The sequence below is a fragment of the Canis lupus genome, chromosome 2, assembly GCF_011100685.1.
Source record: "Canis lupus familiaris isolate Mischka breed German Shepherd chromosome 2, alternate assembly UU_Cfam_GSD_1.0, whole genome shotgun sequence".
Classification (NCBI taxonomy): Eukaryota; Metazoa; Chordata; class Mammalia; order Carnivora; family Canidae; genus Canis; species Canis lupus.
Window position 1 is genome coordinate 78,621,542 of NC_049223.1, and position 22,752 is coordinate 78,644,293.

Consider the following 22,752-nt stretch of genomic DNA (forward strand, 5'->3'; position numbering starts at 1 on the left):
CAACCACTGAGCCACCCAGACGTCCTGTCACAAGGCTTTGAGGTGATAGGAACCGGAGCTGGATGGTCTTGGCTTTGAATCCTAGCTCTGTTACTTACTAGTTGTGTGACCTTTGATTCCTCTGGGCCTTGATTGCCTCATGTTAATGGTAGATCAGAATAATGCCTACTTCTTAGGGCCATTAGGTGGCTTTAAATGAAATTTTAAATGAATTTATGTATATAAGGCTCTTAAAACAGAGCTGGGCGTACTGTAAGTGCAATATAAGTCTTAAATTTAAAAAAGAATGACGCAGTGTCCCAACTAATGGAGAGGCCAGGTCCCTGTCCTCACTGCAGGCAGAGAAGCTCTGCTTTTATCTGTTCTATATGTCAGGCTTTCTTGTAAAATGTCATTAAAAGGAAGAACAGAGGTTGACCACCCCTGTGGTAATATAACCCCGTATTTTACAAATGGGAAACGTAGCCCGGACAGCTAAGTGCTCTGCCTAAGGTCCCACAGCTAATGAGAGGAAGGCAGAGAGGCTAGGGCAGGGCTGTTTCATCTATGCTGTGCTGTAAGAAAATGGGATTTGGGGGTTTTGTTTCCTCAGGAAAATCTTACTGATCTATGTCAGTAGCTCAACTTCACGCTGGCTGGCCTGGACACAGACTTTTTTTTTTTTTTTTTTAAGATTTTATTTATTTATCCACAACAGACACAGAGAGAAGCAGAGAGAGAGAGAGAGAGAGGCAGAGGGAGAAGCAGGCCCCATGCAGGGAGCCCGACGTGGGACTCGATCCCAGGTCTCCAGGATCACGCCCTGGGCTGAAGGCAGGCACTGAACCACTGAGCCACCCGAGCTGGCCTATTAATGAGCTTTTCACTCCTTTGTGGGGAAGGTCATTAAAGGTGCCACACCAAGGAATTGTGTTCGCTGTTCCCGGGGATCACGGAGAAAATTTTGAGCACTCTGGACGGTAGTCCTGGGGGCCAGAACCTACCCTAATATAGACTTTGGGGTTGGCGCCTCAACTTCCATTACCTTCCTCCCCTACTGATTAATAGCTGTGAGACTCAAGGAAGTGATGCCAGCACCAAGCCTCTGATTATTCTATGCGATCACGGCAATCTTGTGCCTTTTGCCCATGATTGGTTCAAGGACAGCAGGTCTAGGGTGATATGGGTCAGTGAGACATTGGAAGATGTTTGCCAGAGTCTCAGTCCTGTTCATCGCGAGCTAGAAATACATCGCTCTGGTTTTGATGGGAAGTCCTCACACAGCCATGAAGAAGCCAGCCCAAGAACTAGACCATGTGTGTGAAGTAGGATAGAGAAAAATCCAGAGTTCTGACCACGTGGTACGCAAGCCTCCACTGTCCAATGCGGTGGCAGCTAGCCACATGCGGCTGTTGAGCACTTGCAACGTGGCAAGGTCAAATTGAGATATGCTGTAAGCATAAAATACATGCCGGATTTTAAAGACGTAGGATGAAAAAAAAATAATTTTATTTTTTTAAATTTTTATTTATTTAAAAACATTTTTTCATTAATAATTTTATATGGCATGTTGAAATGATAATATTTTGGAAATACTGGTTCAAGTAAAATTGTTATTAACACTGATTTCACTTGTTTCTTTTTACGCTCATTAAAATGGCCTAGAAAACTGTAAATTACGTATGTGGTCTGCATTCTGTTTCCATTGGAGAACGCTGGTCTCGACTTGCAAGTTTGTGGACTGGAGAATCTCAGCCATGTGCTCCTTTACAGGAAAGTGCGAGCACTGACTATGGGACGTCTATGCTCCAGAAGAGGTAATTCTGGAGGCTTACTTACGACGGTGAGTTCTCATTCTTTTGGCTGGAAGTAGGGGTGAAAAGTTGGACATTTTAATGGAAATTGTTAAACATACACAGAAGTAGAAAGAATAATATAATGATTCCCTCCACTCCCCAACACCAACCGTTGTCAACTTATGGAAGACCCTTTCTGTACCAAAGCTTGAAATGTGCTGGGTTATCCTAAAGCAGAGCTCAGATGTCAAATCCTTCCATTTGTAAGTGCCATTACATATTTCTTTTTTAAAATTTATTTTTAAAGATTTTAAATTATTTATTCATGAAAGACATGAGAGGGAGAGGCAGAGACATAGGCAGAGGGAGAAGGAGGTTCCCTGTGGGGAGCCCGAGGTGGGACTCAATCCCGGGACCCCAGGATCGCGGCCTGAGCCAAAGGCAGATGCTCAACCGCTGAACCACCCAGGCGTCCCTCACATTACGTATTTCTAAGAAACAAGACCTCTTGGGGTGCCTGGGTGGCTTAGTCAGTTAAGCATCTGCCTTTGGCTCGGGTCATGATCCCAGGGTCCCAGGATCAAGCTCCCCGTTGGGCTCCCTGCTCAGTGGGGAGTCTGCTTCCCCCTCTCCCTCTGCCTGTCCCCATCCATGTTCTGTCTCACTCTTTCAAATAAATAAATAAAATCTTAAAAATAAATAAATAAATTTATATCATAACAAATTGCATTTCCTTATGACTAACCTTGTAAACATTCTTTTCTGGTTGTAAAATAAAAATAGTACATGCTTATTGCAGAACATTTGAAAATATAAGAAAGTATAAAGAATGCATGAAAAGTCTCTTATAATCCTACCACACAATATATTTTTGTAGTACATTCTAGTCTACTTTCTCTTCGTGGAAACCATTATAATAACAAATTTTTTTCTACTTTTTTTTAACTTTACAATCTCATTCAGAGTATACTTCAAAAGTGTTCTTCAAAATCTGATTTTTAGATCGCTTCAGAGTAAAGTACCATATAAATGTACCACGGTTTCTCTTCAACACAAATTACCCTGTTTTTGAACTGTAAACATAATTTAAACTGTAAGGATATAACATAAGCAGAGATTTCATAAATCACCATTCCCCTCTGGCTGGACATTTAAGAAGATCCAGTAAATATTAAAAATACCAAATGGTTTCTCTTCTTCCTACGAGTTTCCTGCAAATCTGGTTCATTTGTCCAGTTTACCCCCAACCTCTTTCTTTCTAATCCAGCATTCTAAGCTTAGTGTGCAGGATGTATGAACGATAACAGCGGGGGTTAAGTTGGATGCTTGCCTGAGGACCTCGGATCTCAGACTTTATTTTATGGGCAATGGGGAGCAAGCAGGGAGCTTTGAATAACAGAGGGCCTTGAGCAGATCAGATCTGTTTTTCAGAAAGATCAGTCTGGTAGGAAATGCACAGGAGGTGCAGACAGGAGGTGATGAAGGCAGGAAGTCTAGGTAAGAAGTTTTTCCATTAAGTTCGATTGGGAGTCAGTGAGCAGTGAAAATAGAAACAAGACAGATGGGAGAAAGATCTTGCAGAGAAAGAAGGACAAGACTTGGTCATCAATGTGGAGAAAAGAATTTGGTAGAGAGGCCACTGATAATTGAGGATGGTGAAGCCATGTAAGTAAAACCTTGTCCTTATGCCCGGCAGCCTCTGCAAAGCAAACAGCTAGTGTCTACTCCAAGGGGATTGCCCACCCTACCGTAGCCCCCTAATCACAAACAGCTTCCCAGTCAAGAGGATGATGTAAGACATCTTAGACTATTCCTGTGCTCTCCACATGTTCTCTCTCTCACTTGGCCTTTCTCTTTCATCTAGCCTTAGGCTCCATCTACCGCAAACCCTTACGACTGAGTCCATACCACCTATTTCCGTCCAACCAATATCGATAGGTTCTTGCAGATCTTTGGGCATTACATTAAAAGACCTGCCTTCGGGGCACCTGGGTGGCTCAGTGGTTGAGCCTTCGGCTCAGGTCATGATCCTGGGATCCTGAGATCGAGTCCTACATCAGGCTCCCCATGGGGGGAGACTGCCTCTCCCTCTGCCTGTGTCTCTGCCTCTCTCTGTGTGTCTCTCAGGAATAAATAAATAAAATCTTAAAAAAAAAAAAAAAAAAGACCCACCTTCTCATCTCTTTCCAGGGTTGACAATGGGAAGGAGCAGAGAGAGTGCAGAGCCCAGAGAAACCCAGTCTGCCACATAACCAAGAGAGGAAACTTATAAAGGATCAGGTTTGAAATTCATAATGCTAATCGCCCCTCAATGCACTGTCCTTTAGTGACACAGGTCTTGTCTGCTGTTGGACAGAAGGTGTCGTGTTCTTGGCAGGTGATGTCGTTGTGGTGATCCAAGCAATAATGGGGACAGTATTTGAGTCTCCGTTTATCTACCTCTAATGTGGCCCGAGGGTTATCAGTATCGTTGCAGCTATGCCTGATGGTAAACGTTCCTTCAAAATCAAGTTCTGCTTTCCAATTCAAAGAATTGTCATCTTTGCCAAAAAGTTGTGTCTGGGGGAGGAACCTTGACCAGGTCCTCACATTTGTCAAGGTGTCTATTGGTGGAGAACATCCTTTTTTTTCTGCCTTCACGTTTCCATGTGGCAGGAGATCCACCACACCAACGTCTCAGCTGCTCTCTGTCCCCCGTCTCGCTATTTCCCAGAGAAGGAGGATTCATTGATTGATGGCTCAGTGCTGTCCTTCCTTTCTTCCCTCTGGCAACACAAATGTTTTCTCTGTTCCTCCACGGGGCTCCCCCATCCAATGCTGTCTCAGACTGGGTGGCTACATCTGCCTCGTTCTGGAGGGAGGAATTACAAAGACCCTAAGTCATACCCCTAAAGCCAACATCTCCATAATCAGCTCTATAGATAATGATACTTTCGTCTCTACCAACTCGATTCCTGTGTCGTCTCTTCATTTGGTTCCAGATTCAAGCAGGAAAAAGTGGCATGTTATTTACCGGGCTTTTCCCAAACCCTTAACGGTCCCTGTAGAGACACATCTAAGATGCCTATAATCAAATAAGAGAATTGGACCTCCCAATAAATAGAAATAACACATAATTCATTTTAAGTTTAACAACAGAGACAACACATAATTCATTGTAAGTCTAACGATGAAGTGATGGGATTTCAAAAAAAGTCATGTTCTTCCAATCTGTAGCTAAAATATTTACATGGGGCCCTGGTGATATGCAGGCGGTGGTTTACAGAGCACAGCCTGTTCAAACCAAACAGTTGCTCTGTTCCTGATTTTGGAAACTCGTCAAGGAATCAGTGTTTACTTAGACAACTAGGGCCCCAAGCGGCTCTTGTGTAGGCTGGATTCAATCCAAGGAGAAGCCATGGCCCGGGAACATTCCTCCTTCTCCCCTGACCATTGAAACTCAGACCTCTCAGCTCTCCAGGGCCCTCTGGAGGGCATCCAGTCCAGCCTCCGGTCAACTGTCCAGTCCCCTGGCTGGACTTTGCAGACTGAGTTCTGTTTTAGAATTGGCCCCTTGGCGCCCAACCTAATGAGTAATCCTGTGTGTGAATGTCTTATTCATTTAACTCTCAAAGAGAGGGTGTAGGCCTCAGGGCAAAGGATCTGATGCTTAATATGTGGATGACTTGAATTAGTCTAGCGTATAATGCAGGGGTGGGCCAGCTGCGAGAAATAGACCACAGAGAACCTAGGAAGATCAGGTCTGAGTATCCAGGAAATCAAATCGACTATTTCTACTCAAAGTAAGAAAACAAATCACATTATTGAAGAATAACGTGTGCAAGTATAAGGATCAAGAGTAATGCATGGGAAAAGTATATGCCTTTTCCTAGGTTCTGGATAAAAGATAGCAATTGCAGGATCCCTGGGTGGCGCAGCGGTTTGGCGCCTGCCTTTGGCCCAGGGCGCGATCCTGGAGACCCGGGATCGAATCCCACATCAGGCTCCCGGTGCATGGAGCCTGCTTCTCCCTCTGCCTATGTCTCTGCCTCTCTCTCTCTGTGTGTGACTATCATAAATAAATAAAAAATTAAAAAAAAAGATAGCAATTGCTATCCATGTTCTCACTGAAATAATTTTGAAAATGAATGAGATCACTATGTGGGGAAACCCTGTGGCAATTATAATCATGGGGTGAAAGTAGCAAATAGCAATGGTTTCTGTGTGCTCCATCCTTTCTATTTGGCAACCACCTTTCCCCAACCTTAGACAATTCAATGGGACTGTCACTCTCCCTGCTAGTACAGTGATGGACAATGACTTAGGCCAGGCCAATTAGGGTAATAATCTTTCCTTCCAATGTGATTGGTCCCAGAACAGGCATGTCACACAAGCAGGGCCAATGAGAATTGTTTTCTGAGATTTGGACTCGTCCTCTTCCCCTGAGGTGTATTTGTGAGATAGAAAGAAGGTGAGCCATGGTGTCTGAAGGCATGGATTCTGGATCATGAAGTTGGGCAAGTTTTGTTTTGCTTTTTACTTCTTTGAGCCTCAGTGTCTTCATCTTGGTACACAATGTGAGATTAACGAAGATAAAATACAGAGCTTGGCACATGGTGGACATCGATGAATGGCTTCTGTTGAGAGCATTCATAATAAAAATACCATCTTGCCTGATCGATCTTCACTCTGTAAAGCACTTCCAAACAGCTATAATTGGGAGATCCCAACTTTTAGTGGGGAGGGGCCATCCTGAATTTTCCCCGACTCTTGAACTCTCTAGAGTATATAGATGGGATGAGAGAGTAAAATCTTAGGATGGAAAAGTAAGTCACGGTCCAGCCAATCCATTGGTAACAGGTGGCTGGGGTCCAAAGTTCAAGAGATTATCTTCAGTCTAGACGCTAGATCAGTGCTACCTGATAGAACTTTCTGCTACATTAGAAACATGCTGTATCTGTGCTGTCCACTATAGTAGCCATTAGCTGAGTGTGACTGTCAAGCACTTGGAATATGGCCATTGAAACCAACGCACCTAATTATTTATTTAAATTAATTTAAACGTAAATGCCCACACGTGGCAATGGCTGCCATGTTGGTCAGAGCAAATGGAAGCCTTGAATTGGCAGACACAGAGGTAGGTGAGGATGATATCCCTTGTTTGCATGGGCAAGAGCTTGTGCAAGAAGAGCTAACACTTGGGAGCAGGTGGGTCTCCAGGGTTGGAGCAGTTGGTAAAGGAAAGTCATCTATCTAGTTAGCAACTTCAAACAATGCATACTGGTTTCTGGGCTCTGTGCGCCAAACTACAGGACTTCTGAAAACCATGTCTGATAATTGCTTTTTTGTTTTTTTTAAGATTTATTATTTTTTTCATGAGAGACAGAGAGAGAGAGAGAGGCAGAGACATAGGCAGAGGGAGAAGCAGGCTCCATGCAGGAGCCCGATGTGGGACTCGATTCCAGATCTCGGGATCACGACCTCAGCCCAACCGCTGAGCCACCCAGGCATCCCATGATAATTACTTTTTAAATCTATAAATTGTAAAGTAATTTAACCACGTTGCAGAAAGATTAGTCTCTAGAGGGGGGAAAAATCCCTCTGAATCTCCCCACACAGTGAGGATCATATTTATAGGTTTTCTTTCGGTCCTCTGCACATGTATGTTTATAAACTATAAGCTCTATGGACATATATTTGTAGCTCACCTTTTCCCTTTATCATAAAGACTTTTCTGTGTCATCACAGTCTTTGTATCATTTTCAATAACATAAAATATTCTACTGGCTACACTCACTATAATTCATAGGACCATCCCCTTATTTCAGTATTTTTTAGAATGTTTCCAAGTTCCTTCAAAATGATGCTGGGATAGGTATCCTGGTGCACATAACTCCCCAGTGCTCCCCCCATGTTTCTGCCTGGCAGAGGAGGATTAGTTTTGAAGGCAGGCAGACCTGGGTTTAAATCCTGAGCCTTCATTCCTTGGTAGCTACATGACATCCAATGAGATCATTCATCTCCCTGGGCTCCAACTTCTTTTTTTTTTTTTTTTTTTTTCCAACTTCTTAATCTATAAAATGGGAACAATAATATCTGCCTTTCTGAGTTGGATATTTGTAACTTGCCTCCCATACCACCTAACACTGAGATATTCAATGAATTAAATACTGTTGTATATTTTAAAATATATATAACAAGTATATATTAAGCATATAAGTATATAATATGTATAATATAAAATAAATATAATTATTGGAGATGCCTGGGTGGCTCAGTAGGTTAAGCCACTGACTCTTGATTTTGGCTCAGGTCCTGATCTCAGGGTCATAAGATTTAACCCCGCATCAAGCTTCCTGCTGGATATGGAATCTGCTTGAGATTCTCCTTCTCCCTCTCCCTCTGCCCTTTCCCCCTCTAAAAAATTATATATATATAATTATTTTTAGGAAGTTCAATTACTGGTAGTCTTTACAGTCTAGTCAGAGGATCTCCAAATTTCGAGAAGTTTCCTGATTTGTTTATGCTAATGAGTCTCTTGGCTGGTCTCCCTTCGTCGGACCAGAAGGACCAGAACCCCATGGGCTTAGATGCTGGGAGGCCATGGGTCCCAAAGTGGGAGCTGTGAGGAATCGGGGAGGCATGGCGAGGAGAAGCTGCAGAACAGGCTGGGGAGGTGGGTGGGAGGGAGATCTGTCCTTCGCCAACTAACCAAATGCACATCCTCCCCCTGAGGCTTACCTCCTGGAGCTCTTTTCTTCCCAGGGACAAGGGTGGTGTGACAACTGAAAACAGGAACGTCAAATTAAGGGCAGAGGAGGAATTAGAAGGTGCTGGTAAAATGCACTTTACTGCCAGAGTTGGCAGCTGTGGGCATACAGATAAGGCACAGCATTTGGAATCCTGCCCCTCTGGGGATTTTAGTCTCCCCTGAGCTACTGTGAGCAAATCATTAAGCCTCTGTGAGTGATTTTCCTTGTTGGCTAAATGACAAAGGAGAATAATGTCCATACGGAATGATGAAGCTCCAATAACAAAGAAACAACAGTTTTCCTCCCCAGGCTTGGAGCACCTGCTGGGTACCAGGTTCCAGGGGCATATGGTTAGCACACATCCCCTTATCCGGTTGCCACGGCAATTCCCAAAGGTAGGCATCATTATTGTTACTTTACAATAATATAAAGGAAATCATGGGGGTGAAGGCCACTGCTTACCCCTGGATTCCTTTCTGCTTTATAAACTGTAAAGTCCTGGATTGTTGCAATTTGTTGTTAAGATCTTCTGGAGTTCTTCTCAGCTCATTCCCTGGAGATTTCTGCTAGAAAGTTGTAGAGGACTGCACAGGGCATTGAACAAACCGATTTGACTTATACTTGTTGGACACCTGCTGTGTGCTAGGCATGGTGCTAGGGATTCAGCAGTGAACACCACAGACAAATCACCCTCAAAGGGTATATTTTTGCCTGGGAAGACTAACAAATGAACCAAAAATGAAAAAAAAAATTTAATATATATATTTGATATGTCAAATATATATGATACATACGTATTATACATATATCATGTCCTGTGAGAAGTACTGGGAAGCAAAATTAAACTGAGAAGGGGGTTGAGTGTGACTTTATGTCCAATGGTCAGAGAGGGCTCTGTGATAGGACGACAGTTGTGGTCGCCAGCAAGGCATTAGAGTCTACAAGAAGGTGATCTCTGTAAGGGCAGGCCCCCAGTTCTTGCTCATCCCTGTAGCTCCAGTCCCCACCAGAAGCTCTGGTTCCTAGTAGGTACTCAATAAATATTTGTTGAATGAGTGAATAAACAAACAGCCATTGTGCCAGGTGTGCTGGGGAAATGCCCACTTTAGGGTAGGCATGGGCTTTTCAATCCAGTTCCTACCAGCTGGCAGTTATGGAGGACCTTCTGTGTGCCAGGCACTATTCCTGCCTCCGTGGCTGCACAAAGACCCTTTTCCTTGGAGCTTGCAATTTAGCAGTCTAAAAGAGGAGTGAGGGAGGGAGGGAGGGAGGGAGGGAATGAGAAGGAACCAAAAAGAATAAGGGAAGAGCAAGGGGTTAAGTGCAAAGAATAAGAGCTTCAGGGTCAGGAAGGAGTTCAGCAAGTGTATTGCCTGACATTTTTTTCTTGGTGCAAAAAATAGCTAGTTCTGCTTTTTGGACTGGGACTCGCTGAGTCAGGGGTTCAAAGAGAACAGCATGAGGATGGGAGTGGCAGATGTCATCTGCGGCAGATGGTGATGCCCCAGAGACTGGCTGTGGCCTTGAAGATGCTTCCCTCCACCCCCTCTGGCCCAGGAATCAAGGTCAGGGGCAGACAACCAAGCTCAGCTCCCCGGGGTCCCAATCTCAGCCTCTCAACCAGGCCAGCCCTTCCCGACAACATCACCCGTGTTCCACCCTTGGACTCCACACCGGGTTCAGCAGAGTCTCAGAGGCCAAGGGTGTGAGAAGAATCATCTCAGCATCTGTTATTAACCATTATTTCCATTCTTTTGGCCGCACCTCCTCCTCAGCCCTGAAGACGCTGGGTCAGTGCTTCTTTCAGCACAAACGAACCGATCTGCTGGGCCTTTGTTCAGCCTCACAAAAGAAGAGGATGATTATTAAAAGAACAGATTTTGCATTCCATCTTTACCCCAGACGACATTGCCTTGATCCCTAAAATAACTCCAGATCTCCTGGGTGGAACTTGTTCGTTCCTTTTCATCTTGCTATTTTGCAAACTGTTTATGGAGACCATCACCATAGCGATATTATCAGAGCAGGTCAAATGAAACTCCAAACCGTTGGGTTGTTCTTGGTTTTTCCTTTGTACCTCAGAACACGACTTTTTCACCCCAAACCAGCTCTTTCATTTCTTATAAGCACTTAAGGTCTCCACTCCAAGGCAGAAGCAGCTCCTCCCGACTGATGCCCAGCAGTTAAAATCACAGAGGTGGTCCATGTTGGGACAAGGGGAGGAAGTGCTTGAGCTGAGTTTCCAAACTGAAAACCATATTTACCAGAAATCTCCTTTCCTTCAGATAAAACTTGGGTCAAAGTTTCAGGGTGTTGAAAGAGGCACTAAATAAACTAAGAGTCTGAAGGACCTTCAGTGTTTGGTCCAAGGAACATGGCTACAGAGTTCAACAAATAAACACAGCTGGCGTGGGGTGAGCCTTTAGCAAATGCTTATCTTCTTGATTATTTTTTTTTATAATCATCATCGTGGACAAAAGCCTTTATTATAGCATTCTTATGCACTGCTGGTGGGGTTGTGAATTTGTATGACTTTCATAATAGGGAACATGGCAATGGGTAGGAAAAAACTTGACAATGTGCCCTTCCTTTGATGCTAGCTTCTACTTGTGGGTTCTTTTTTTTTATTTTAATTTTTATTTATTTATGATAGTCACACAGAGAGAGAGAGAGAGAGGCAGAGACACAGGCAGAGGGAGAAGCAGGCTCCATGCACCGGGAGCCCGACGTGGGATTCGATCCCGGGTCTCCAGGATCGCGCCCTGGGCCAAAGGCAGGCGCCAAACCGCTGCGCCACCCAGGGATCCCTACTTGTGGGTTCTAAGGAAATAATGAGGGATGTGATGAGAGGAGTACACACAAAGACGCTCATTGCTAATGATGGTGAAAAATCAGAAATGACCTAACCATACAACATGAGGGGGTTGCTTTTAAAAAAAATCGTGACCTATCCATATTATGGATACTAAGGCACCACGGAAAATTATGCCATAGGAGTCTCTTTAATAACGTGTGAAATAAAAAAAAAAAAAAATAACGTGTGAAATAGGGGATCCCTGGGTGGCTCAGCGGTTTGGCACCTGCCTTCAGCCCAGGGCCTGATCCTGGAGACCCGGGATCGAGTCCCACGTCGGGCTCCCGGCATGGAGCTTGCTTCTCTCTCTGCCTCTCTCTCTATCTCTCTCTCTACGTCTCTCATAAATAAATAAATAAATCTTTAAAAAAAATAACATGTGAAATATTCATGATGTGTTATTAGGTGTGGAAAAAAGCAGGTTACAAAAATATGCCACTTTTGTAAAATATTTATATATGTGCAACAGACAAAAAGGATGGGAAGGGTAGGTTCTAAAAAGACAACAGTGATGGTTTCTTGGGTATTTTTCTCTTTTTGCAGTGCTTTTATCTGTAATTTTTCTATGGTGAGCGGGTTTTTCTGTAGCCAGATGCTTAAAATGCTATTTTGAAGAATGATAAGCTGTCATGCCTTTTCAAATCATCTCTCTGATGGTCCTAGTGGGCAGAGACAGTCGTATGCCCAGAGCCTCCTTGCATAAAACTCATGAGATAGGAAGTCCTCAATGATCTCTTATTGTGGTTGGAATAATGAATTCACTCCGTGGTCATGAAATCCATAAATATTTAGCAACCATGGATTTTCTCTCTATTTGGAGTTTAAGGTCACAGGCTGACATATACATAGGTGTAAAATGCATGCACACCCTAATAAGACTGGCAAATGTGTTTACAAAATGCCAAGACTCGTTTGATGTTTGGTGAGAACAGTGAAGATTGTTGGGGGGCAGGGGATAAATATGAATAGCATGCTATATGCCATCAGTTGATTGATTATCTTATTTAAATATCGTAACAACTGTGTGTGGTAAGTATGATACCCCCATGTTATAGATGCGGAAACCAGGATATGGAGGTTCAGTCACCTGACCTCTCAACATCACCAGGGAGAAAGAAGATGCATTTAGTCATCAAAGAGCCCAGTTTATGACTGGAATGTTGGAGGTAGAAAGGAAGAAGTGGCTAGAGAAGGAAGACCTCTACATTTATGGCATAGTCCCAAGAGCCTTTTACCAGATTAAATGGTAAACATTTAGTTTGCGGGCTAGGGAAATTGATAATAATTTTAACTACTGGTCTTTGAGCCCTTGGAGATGATGTTGATACAAAAATGAGGACTCAGGGACACCTGGGTGGATCAGCGGTTGATCATCTGGCTTTGGCTCAGGGCGTGATCCTGGCGTCCTGGGATCGAGTCCCGCATCGGGCTCCTCATAGGGAGCGTGCTTCTCCCTCTACCTGTGTCTCTGCCTATGTCTCTGCGTGTCTCACATGAATAAATAAATAAAATCTTTAAAAAAAATGAGGATTCCAGGGTGTCATTATATTCAATCTCACTCGCTTGTGGCAAGTGGTGGAAGCCCTGCAATAATATATAGCACAAATGTGTGGGCGAGTAAATTATATAGAACCCTAGAGTCTATCCTCATTATGATCATCACTCAAAATATCTAGGTACCTCTTTGTTTTGGGGTGATATGGAAGAGTGAGAAAAGCGTAGGCTTTGGAGTCAGACAGATCTCTCCAAACCATCCTGGAGCTGTGGGATCTTTGTCCTGCCTTCCTGGCTCTACCTTGAGATACCTATGGAACCTTCATACTTTAGTGGAAATCCTGCTTAAATTGGTCTCCCCAAACGTTTCCTGCCATATTGGAAGCTATCATGGGGAGCTCTTTAGACCTCTATTTGTTAGGATAATGCTAGCTGCTGAAACAAACGGCCCCCACCTCTTAGTAGCTAACGACCATACAGGTTTATTTTCTCCCTGAGACAGTCTTGTTGGATACTTCAATGGATTGTCCTGGGAGAGGATTCAGGCTTCTTCCACTTTGGAGTCCTCCCTCACATCCTCTGCTTTCAACTGGCTGATGAACAAAGAGAGAGATTGAGAGTATGGCACAGGTCACAAGAGGCATTTTATGGCCATACCTGGAGGTGGTTCAGGTCACTTCCTCCCACATGCCAGTTATACGACCACAACCTACCTCAAGGGATGCTGGGAAATACAGACTATGTTTGCGCCCAGGAAGAAGTGGAAAAGGTGGATGTGTGACCTGCCCGTGCTGCATACCTGCAGCAGTCACAGGTAGTGTGGGGCAGAGGATGAAAAGTCATCCAGATGAAGCCCAACAGAAGTGTAATGGCAGCTGTCCAGGGAGGGGTGCCTGACAGAGAAATCTGGCAATCAGTTTTTTTGATCCATATAGATTTTAAATGGGGCCAGACCTTATAGGATCTTAGATCAAGTATATCTGATCCTATCTGGCTATTTTAAGCTGTCAAACAGGCAACACCAGTGAATGTTTGAAATGGGCAACATTGCTACTGGCATTGCTCCGGGCCTCTGCCCTGAGTCAACCTGACCCACCATGCCCTCTGCTTTTCTCCTTTGCATTCCCCATTGGCCTGCCTTCAGATTTGGTGATTCATTTTCCCTGCTTACAGTCACTTTACCTGCTGGGCCAGATACTTGCCGACACTACTCCGCCTTTGACCTTTTTGTCCAGAATCTGGAGTCTTTCTGACTGTAATGACATGAATTGCCTTAAATAAATAGGTCACCCACCGGGTCTCGCCTGGTCCTGGGAGTTAACAATCTCAGTAAGGGTCCTCTTATGCTATGCACTCCATTGATTTCCTTGAATAAAAAAGAAACTAATATTCGTGTTTATTTATTTAGAAGAATTGAAGCTTGCATAGTGAAGAAACTGTCATTTTCTTTCAAAAAGATTTAAAGTCCTATATGAGGTTAAATAATGCTTTACATGGCTCTGAAATCCTTTTCTTAAATGGTATCTTTGGAAAAGGAAGATAGTTCTATTTTAATCAAGTTCTAGTTACTGGGTCTTCCGTAGCTAGTGTATTTTATATCCTAAGACATTTTATCTACCCAATGTTGTGAAGATTCTCTCTCATGCTTTCTTCCATAAGTTTGATACTTTTTAACTTTTTAAAAAAGATTTTATTTTCTATTGGTGTTCAATTTGCCAACATATAGAATAACACCCAGTGCTCATCCCATCAAGTGCCCCCCTCAGTGCCTGTCACCCAGTCATCCCCACCCCCCCCACCTCCTTTTCTACCACCCCTTGTTCGTTTCATTTTTAAGATTTTTAAAGTAATCTCTACACCCAATGGGGGGGCTCAAACCCACAACCCAGAGATCAAGAGTTACATGTTCCTCCAACCAAACCAGCTAGGTACCCCAGATCTACGGTGCATTTTGAGTATATGTTTATGTATGGTGTGAGGTACGGGTCAAAGTTCATTTTTTTCTGGGCGCCTGGGTAGCTGAGTTGGTTAAGCATTCAACTCTTGGTTTTGGCTCAGGTCATGATCTCAGGGTTGTGAGTTGGAGCTCCATTTTGGGCTTCAGGCTTAGCAGGGAGTCTGCTTGAGATTTTCTTTCTCCCTCTGCCTCTGGCCCTCCCCCAACTTGTGCTCTCTCTCAAATAAATAAATCTTTTTTTTTTTTTTTTTAAAGAAAAAGATTCATTATTTTCTATATGGATCTTCAGCTCTTCTGGCATTGTTTGTTGAAAATACTATTCTTTCCCAGTTTAATTATTGAATTACATTGGCATTTTCATCAAAAATTATTTGAATGTATATGTGTGAGTCTAATTTTGGGCCCTTCTGTGTCAACAATCTGTGTATCTATTCTTCTGCCAATGACACACTGTTTTGATTTCTGCAGCTTTATAGTAGGTCTTGAAATCAAGTAATGTATGTCCTCAAACTTTTATTTTCCTTCCTCAAGATTTTAAGGCCTTTGCATTTCTGTATGCATTTTTTAAAAAAATCAGGTTGGGGTGCCTGGGTTGCTCAGCTGGTTAAGTGTCTGCCTTCATCTTGGGTCATGATCCCATGGCCCTGGGATAGAGGCCCATATCAGGCTGCCTGCTCAAAAGGGAGCTTGCTTCTCCCTCTCCTTCTGTGATTCCCCTTGCTTGTGTTCTCTCTCAAATAAGTAAATAAATACAATCTTTTAAAAAATCAGGTGTATTTCTTTTTTTTTTTTCTTAAGATTTATTTGAGAGAGAGCAAGCATGAATGGGGCAGTTAGAGGGAGAGAGGGAGAATCCTCAAGCAGGCTTCCCATTGAGCATTGAGCAGGGCTTGATCCCTCAACCCCAACATCATGACCTGAGCCAAAATCAAGAGTCAGATGCTTAACAGACTGAGCCACTCAGGTTCCCCTCCATATACATTTTAAAACCAGTTTTGCAATTTCTCGAAAAAAAACTTGCTGGGATTTTAAATTGGATCTCACTGAATCTATAGATCATTAGAATGAATATCTTTTTTAAAAAATCATTTATTTATTTATTTATTCATGAGAAACATAGAGAGGCAGAGACGTAGGTAGAGGGAGAAGCAGGATCCCTGAGGCAAGCCCAATGCGGGACTCGATCCCAGGGTCTTGGGATCATGACTCGAGCCGAAGGCAGATGCTCAACCACTGAGCCACCAGGTCTTAAGATGTTAAGAATAAACATCTTAACAGTACTGAGTCTTCCAATTCATGAATAGGGTACCTCTATTTATTTAGTGATTTAATTTCTCTCAGCAGTGTTTTCTAGTTTTCAGGGTACACAGGACTTGTGCATCTTTTATTAAATGGATCCCTAAGAATTTTTTATATATATATAGATTTTTTAAGATTTATTTATGCATGAGAGAAACAGAGAGAGAGAGAGAGAGAGAGAGAGAGAGGCAGAGACACAGGCAGAGGGAGAAGCAGGCTCCATGCAGGAAGCCTGACATGGGACTCGATCCCAGGTCTCCAGGATCAGGCCCTGGGCCGAAGGCGGCGCTAAACTGCTGAGCCACCGGGGCTGCTCAAATTTTTTATGTTTTATGTAAAACATTTTTTATGTTTTATGTAAATTTTTTTAAAGAGATTTATTTATTTACTTGAGAGAGAGAGTGTGCATGAGCATGAGCAAGCACAGGGAGAGGGGTAGAGGGTAGAGGGAGAAGAGAATCTTTTTTTTTTTTTTTTTTTTTTAATTCATGAGAGACACACACACACACAGAGGCAGAGACACAGGCAGAGGGAGAAGCAGGCCCCATGCAGGGAGCCCGACGTGGGACTCGATCCCAGGACTCCAGGATCATGCCCTGGGCTGAAGGCAGGCGCCAAACTGCTGAGCCACCCAGGGATCCCCCCCCCCTTTTTTTTTTTAAGATTTTATTTATTCATTCATGAGATACAGGGAGAGGCAGAGACATAGACAGAGGGAGAAGCAGGCTCCTTGCAAGGAGCCTGACGTGGGACTTGGGCCTGGGACTCCGGGACCACACCCTGAGCCAAAGGCAGAGGCTTAACCACCTAGGCGTCCCCAAGGGAGAAGAGAATCTTAAGTTAAGCAGACTCCCCACTAAGCACAGAGCTGACAGGAGGCTGGATCTCAAAACCCTGAGATCATGATGTGAGCTGAAACCGAGAGTCAGATGCTCAAATGACTGAGCCACCCAGGCGCACCAGTAAATGGTGTCGTTTGCTTATTTAAATAATTTCTATGAAGTGGGATTCAAACTCATGACCCTAAGATCAAGAGTCACATGCTCTATTGGCTGAGCCAGCCAAGTGCCCTGGTAAACGGTATTTTTAAACATCTGATTTTCAGTTGTTTGTTGCTCTGATTCATTATTCCAACATTTTACTAGACTGGTCCCTTAGTCCTGCCACAATACCAGCTCCTACGTCAGTTCTGCATCTGGTTTAGTTTCATTTGCAACACTGGTTGGAAATGAGGGATGAGCACTCTGGAGGAGTTGAGGCTTGCATCCTGGACGACTGTGCTTGGAAGTTCTCTGGCTCACCATCCGACAGGCTTTATTCCCAGAGTACCATATCCCAGGGGCTATGCTAGCTGTTAGTGAGAGGACTCAACAGCCCCTGCCTTGAGGAGCCCAGAAAGTAGTGGGGGCAAATTGCAACCGTAAAGGTGTTGAAAGTACAAGATTTCCAGAGGAACACAGAGTGGGAGGCCCCAAACTCAGCTTTTGAGGGAGAATTGTCAGAGAAAACTACATGGACGAAGGGTAAGCCTCAGACATGTTGAAGAAGCCCATCCCAAGCCTGGTGGGCGGCTGGCTGGCCAGCTTAATAAACTAAACATGAATTCTCCCAAATATGCATATAAAAACTCCAACAGCTGGCCCACATGTGAGAGGTCTTTTTGTAACTCTAAGCAAGACCCCACAGATGGTCAGGATACAAACAGTTCTGGTCCAGCAGAAGGCAGCTGTGAGTTCTCCCAGGTACCTACTCGAAAAGCCACAACAAAAGCCCTGAGATGATGATGTCTAACCTCAGACAGAGATGTCTTCTGGCCCTGACTCTGGGGATGTATTAAAAAGAAGTGGATTGCTAGTGGCCTGTTTACCTCCCTGCTTCTTATTACATGTTCTTTCAAGATGCTAAGCTAAGGGGTGGAAAAAGTTGATCTAAGCTGTCTAGCCAAGACCGCCTCCTCTACAAACCACACAGTGTTCTGTCTTCAAAGGAAATCAGGATTTTGTTTTGCCTGTTCCCAGTCCTGCTTAGGGGCCCAATGACTAGAAGTTTCTGAGACCCAAAAGGAGTCTGTTTCATTGCTTTGCATGAGCTTACGCAGAATGCATGGCTGTAGTAAGTCTGGAAAGAACACAGAGAAGAAGCAGTATAGAGGTAGGATTAAGACCAGGAGAGTCACTCGATGTCATGGAAGCCAATGGAAGAAGAGGCTTCAAGGAGAAAGAAAGAAATGACCAACAATGTCAAATGATCCTGGGGAGTCAGAGGAGGTGAGGATTGAGTGAAGCCCATGTGGTTTGACATAGAGGTGTGGGTGACCTTGGGGTCATTTCAGTGGAGGAGTGATGAACTAGAATGGGAAATTAGGAAGTGGGGAGAGGAAATTCTGACAATTGTGTAGCTGTGGGAGGCAGAAGATGGGCAGTAGACTGGAGGGGTTATGGCATTCATGTAGGCTTTTTCTTTTTTCTTTTTTTTTTTTTTCCTTTAAACATAAGATGGGAGAATCCTGGGACTCCGGGATCACACCCTGAGCTTTATAAAGGCAGATGCTCAACTGCTGAGCCACCCAGGCGTCCCACAGAATTTACTTTGATTATTGTTCTGCAGAAAGCACTGTAGCCCAACTCAGGGTAAGGGTCCATCCCCAAAATGATGAGTATGGCCAAGACCATTACTTTGGCTTCAGCCAATCAGGATCCTCCCCTCTGGAGCTGGGGGTGGGCTCAACTCTGTCAAACTAAAGATCTGAGAATGGTTGAGCTGTAGAAAAGAGAGAGTATGCCTAAGTGGGAGATACCCCAGAAGTGACCTCTGAACCAGGTGAATGGTGGGGAAGATGGAATCACCAGGAAGAGTTCCTTCCTTCTGGTACTCTTGGTAACAAGACCCTTGAATCCCACTGAAACTATAGTATATGGAGTTAGAACGTTGAAATGTGGTTTAAACCCCTTGTCTCTAGGATTCAGTGTGGTGAGAGTTTCGAAGCTGGCTAATTCTAGGGTTCTCTTGTGTCTCCAAAGACATAGTAAAACATCCAAAACCACTGTTAGTAATCCAAGAAGATGTCCAATTCAAGGGGAACTGAAAATGGCGGGGAAGTAGAGGAGGATTGCTTGCCAGGGCTCATTTGAAATTTGGGGACATCAAACTAAAGTGACAACAGTCACTTTCAATTTTCCAGCACTGTTCAGATGTTCCGATGCAGGTGGAGTGTAGGGGAATAGCTGAGCTTAACTATGTTTGCACAAGTTAGAGGAAAACAGAGAGCAAAGGGTTAGTGGTTTTTGCAAGGAGCCGAGTGTAGTGGTTATTACTGAGTGAGGAGGGAGGGGAGCATGAGAGGGAGGATAAATACAAGGATCTGGCAAGATTCAAGATTTGCAGGGCTTGATGAGGTTGAAGAAATGCTTGTGTGTGGTACGACAGTAATGAGGTTAAAGTCAGACTTGAGATTATTTGGGATTGTGTTTTCTGAGTGCAATTATGGATGGGAGCAAGTACCCGGGGTACCCAGGGTGGAAGGAAGGAAAAACTCATTGATAGGGAAGAAGTCAGTGAGGGATCAATAAGATTTCTGATGGATTATGCTTATGGAGGTTGAAGTCATAAAAACTGGTACAGGAGAGGAGGAGGTTAGTTCATGAGAGCAAAAAGGAGGGGTGGTAGGTAGAAAATACAATAGCATGAACTTTAAGGAGGGCTGAGCTTTTGAAAGAGGAGGGGAAGGGAAAGAGTACTAAAAATATCTATGGTGCTTGCCTGCCAACCCACAACCCCTGGTAGGCAGTCATGTTTAATGCCCATGGTCCTCATGTCTATGGCAATGGTGGACTGGTCATGGGTGGAATCCAACCTGTGGGGACCCAATCTAGGGACCAGCCGGGGACCTGTCCAATGAGGTGTCATTGTTAAAGCAAAAGATGGGGCCATTGGATTTGAACTATGAAACATAAAAATAGTTTGCCAGTTAAAAGAGCAAGCTGATGCAGAGAGTAAAGGAGGGACAGAGACCACCAGTATGGACCCCAAACAGGCTGAAATGTTGAGGGAATAGCGCTATATGCAAGCTGAGGATGTGGGACCGTAAAGATGGAATGCAGCAGATGCATTCAAAGCAGAAATGGGGCTGCCTGAGAGAGATGGAATAGCCTGTCCTCCGAGCCCTCTATGATATAACTTAATTTTCAAAGCAGAGAACTTGATTTTTTGAGCAGGGAAGCGACAGGATCAGGCCTTGGGTGACGAATGTGGGCTCTGGTCCCAGACTGCCTGGCTTTGAACTTATTAGTTATATGATTTTGAGCACATGACTTAACCTCTGTGTGCCTCAGTTCCCTTATCTGTGAAATGGGACTAATAGCATTGACCTCACAGGGTTGCAATGAGAATTAGATGAGAATATACAGGTAATGCATTTGGAACAGCAAGGTTCCCTATCAATCTTTTATTCAAATAAACAATTCAAGTGTTATTTCTTTCACAAACCTTTCCTTCATGCCCTGATCCCATGGCTACAAGGAGGGATACCATCTCCTCTTGGTCTTCCGCGTCCCAGGTCACACTTTCTCCATCTCCTTGCTGGTTCCTCTTTACCACCTTGACCTCTTCTCTCTACATTCACCTTCTAAGTGAACTCACCTAGATGTCTTGTGCCCTTAAGTACTTTAAAATGTCATTTATTAGCTGAGAGTTCTCATAGCAACTCCAACTTCTTCCCCAGCTCCAGATTTCCATGTCCAATTACTTGTTAGACATTTCCATTCAATTCTCCAATAGGCATCTCAGACATAACTTGCCCCAAACTGATTCATTCTTATCCTGCCCCCATCACAACAAAACAGAAACCAAAAAACAAAAACAAAAACAAAAAAAACCAACCCAAACCCTGCTTCCCTACAATCTTCCACAGACCAATAAACGACAAATCTTTTTGGTGTTAATCAAGCTAAAAATCTCAGCATCATCCCTGACTCCTCCCTTCTCACACCCACCACCGAGCCATCAGTAAATATCCAGAAGGTGATGTTCCCTTGCTGCCTCTGCTGCTACTGCCCTGGTGTAAGCACCTTCAGTTCTTTGCTGCGTGACTCTCAGTTTACCTCTTCGGGCCTTTGTTTTGAGGATTAAATGAGTTATTATTTGTAAAGTACTTAACAGTGTTCATCACATAGGAAGCCCCATTTAAGTGCTTTTTAAATAAATAATACACGCTTTAAGTAGCTTTCTCCTGGCCCTAGCCCCCTACAGTCCATTGAGGACACAGCAGCCTCCTGATCCTTCTCAAGCCTAGGGCCCCATCCTGTCACTGCTTGGCACCTCTCTGACCTCAGCTTCCACTGGTCTTCTGCTCAGTCTGGGCCAGTCACCTTGGCCTCCTTGGTCCATGAACACACCAGGGACGGGACTGTCCCCATTGGGTCTGTGTCCTTGCTGGTTCTTGTGCCGCCCTCTGATTGTTACTTTCTAAATTAGCTCTTCCCAGGCCCCACTTTACTAACCTGCCTGCCAATTCCCTCAACTTTAGTTTCCTCCACATCTCTAATCACCACCTGACACTATGTTTACTTTTTTTTTTTTTTTGACACTATGTTTACTTAGTAGCTGATGGTCTCCCCTCCAACCATTCTCTGCAAAAGCATGGGCTGGGACTGTCACTGTTCACTGTTCTAACCTTAGGGCCCAGAACAGTGCTCAGTACACAGCAGGTGCTCAATAAATGTTGACCAAGTGAAAGAATTCCTAAGTGCCACTCTTTTCTCTGAATTCCCGTAACACAGGCCTTAAACACTTACTTGTATCGATTTTTTTTATGCCACTGGTAGCTTTTATTGGACTATGAGCTCCCTTAGGAGGGGGGTGCCTAGGATATGGCCTGGCGTGGGGTCATTCCGCCATTTGTGCAACCCTTTACAGTTTACAATCCCCTCACAGGTGACCTATTCGGTTTTCACAAAAAAGAGTGAGCAAGCCGGGGAGGGCAGGTATTATTAGCTTATTAGCAAGGCTAGAGTCCCAGTTCTCCTGCCTTCTAGACTAAGCTCAACGGCTGTTGCATGAAGAGAGAGAAAGAGGAAAAAGGAAAAAGGAAGAAGAAGAAGAAGAAAGAAGAAAGAAAAAGACTTTCTGAGTCACTCTGTGGAGCAAGGCAGCCCCACCGGGCAAGTGGGCTGGTTCTCTGTAGCACCTCTACAAATGCTCGCAAACTCCTAGCATTTATGGATCTGATTTTCTACCTGTGTGGTCCCCACAGCTACGCTGCAGCAGGTAGCTCTGGGGGCATCCTCCTGTCCCGTGCACCTCTGCTTTCTTTCGGCGCCTCCAAAAGGGCCTGGGATGCTCAGCGAGGCGTGTGGCCCGAGACTCCCTTTTTTAGAGATCCGGCTCAGGTGCAGCCACTTGCTCCGGGTCGCGCACGTTGCAGGAGGCGGCGCGGCGATCCAACTGCCCCCCCCTCCCCCCCGGGCCCGCGCTGCCGCTCTCTCCGGGATGGACCGGCCCCGGGGCAGCGCCAGTTCCGGGTCCGCGAGGGAGAGCGCGCGTGCAGCGGGCGGGGCGGACAGGGCCGGCGCCTTCCGCGTCCCCGCCCGGGAGGCCGGCCGCCCCCGCCTGCAGCAGCCCCAGGGCGCCGGGCGCGGCGGGCGG

The 22,752-nt window shown here is 44.6% G+C and overlaps 1 long non-coding RNA gene across 3 annotated transcripts; it reads right to left on the reverse strand.

Annotated features, from left to right (window-relative positions):
- Nucleotides 1-834: 834 nt before the first annotated feature.
- On the reverse strand, nucleotides 835-22,589 carry LOC111093758. Of its 3 annotated transcripts, XR_005356112.1 has the most exons (6): nucleotides 22,344-22,589; nucleotides 13,310-13,447; nucleotides 10,181-10,348; nucleotides 8,969-9,090; nucleotides 3,948-4,626; nucleotides 835-1,842 (listed from the first exon to the last, which is right to left on the reverse strand). It is a non-coding gene; the product is annotated as an uncharacterized LOC111093758 (long non-coding RNA). The 3 variants fall into 3 exon arrangements; XR_005356113.1 differs by lacking the exon at nucleotides 3,948-4,626; XR_005356111.1 differs by lacking the exons at nucleotides 835-1,842; nucleotides 3,948-4,626; nucleotides 8,969-9,090 and having other exon boundaries at nucleotides 9,761-10,348; nucleotides 22,344-22,585.
- Between the last annotated feature and the right edge of the window lie 163 nt (nucleotides 22,590-22,752).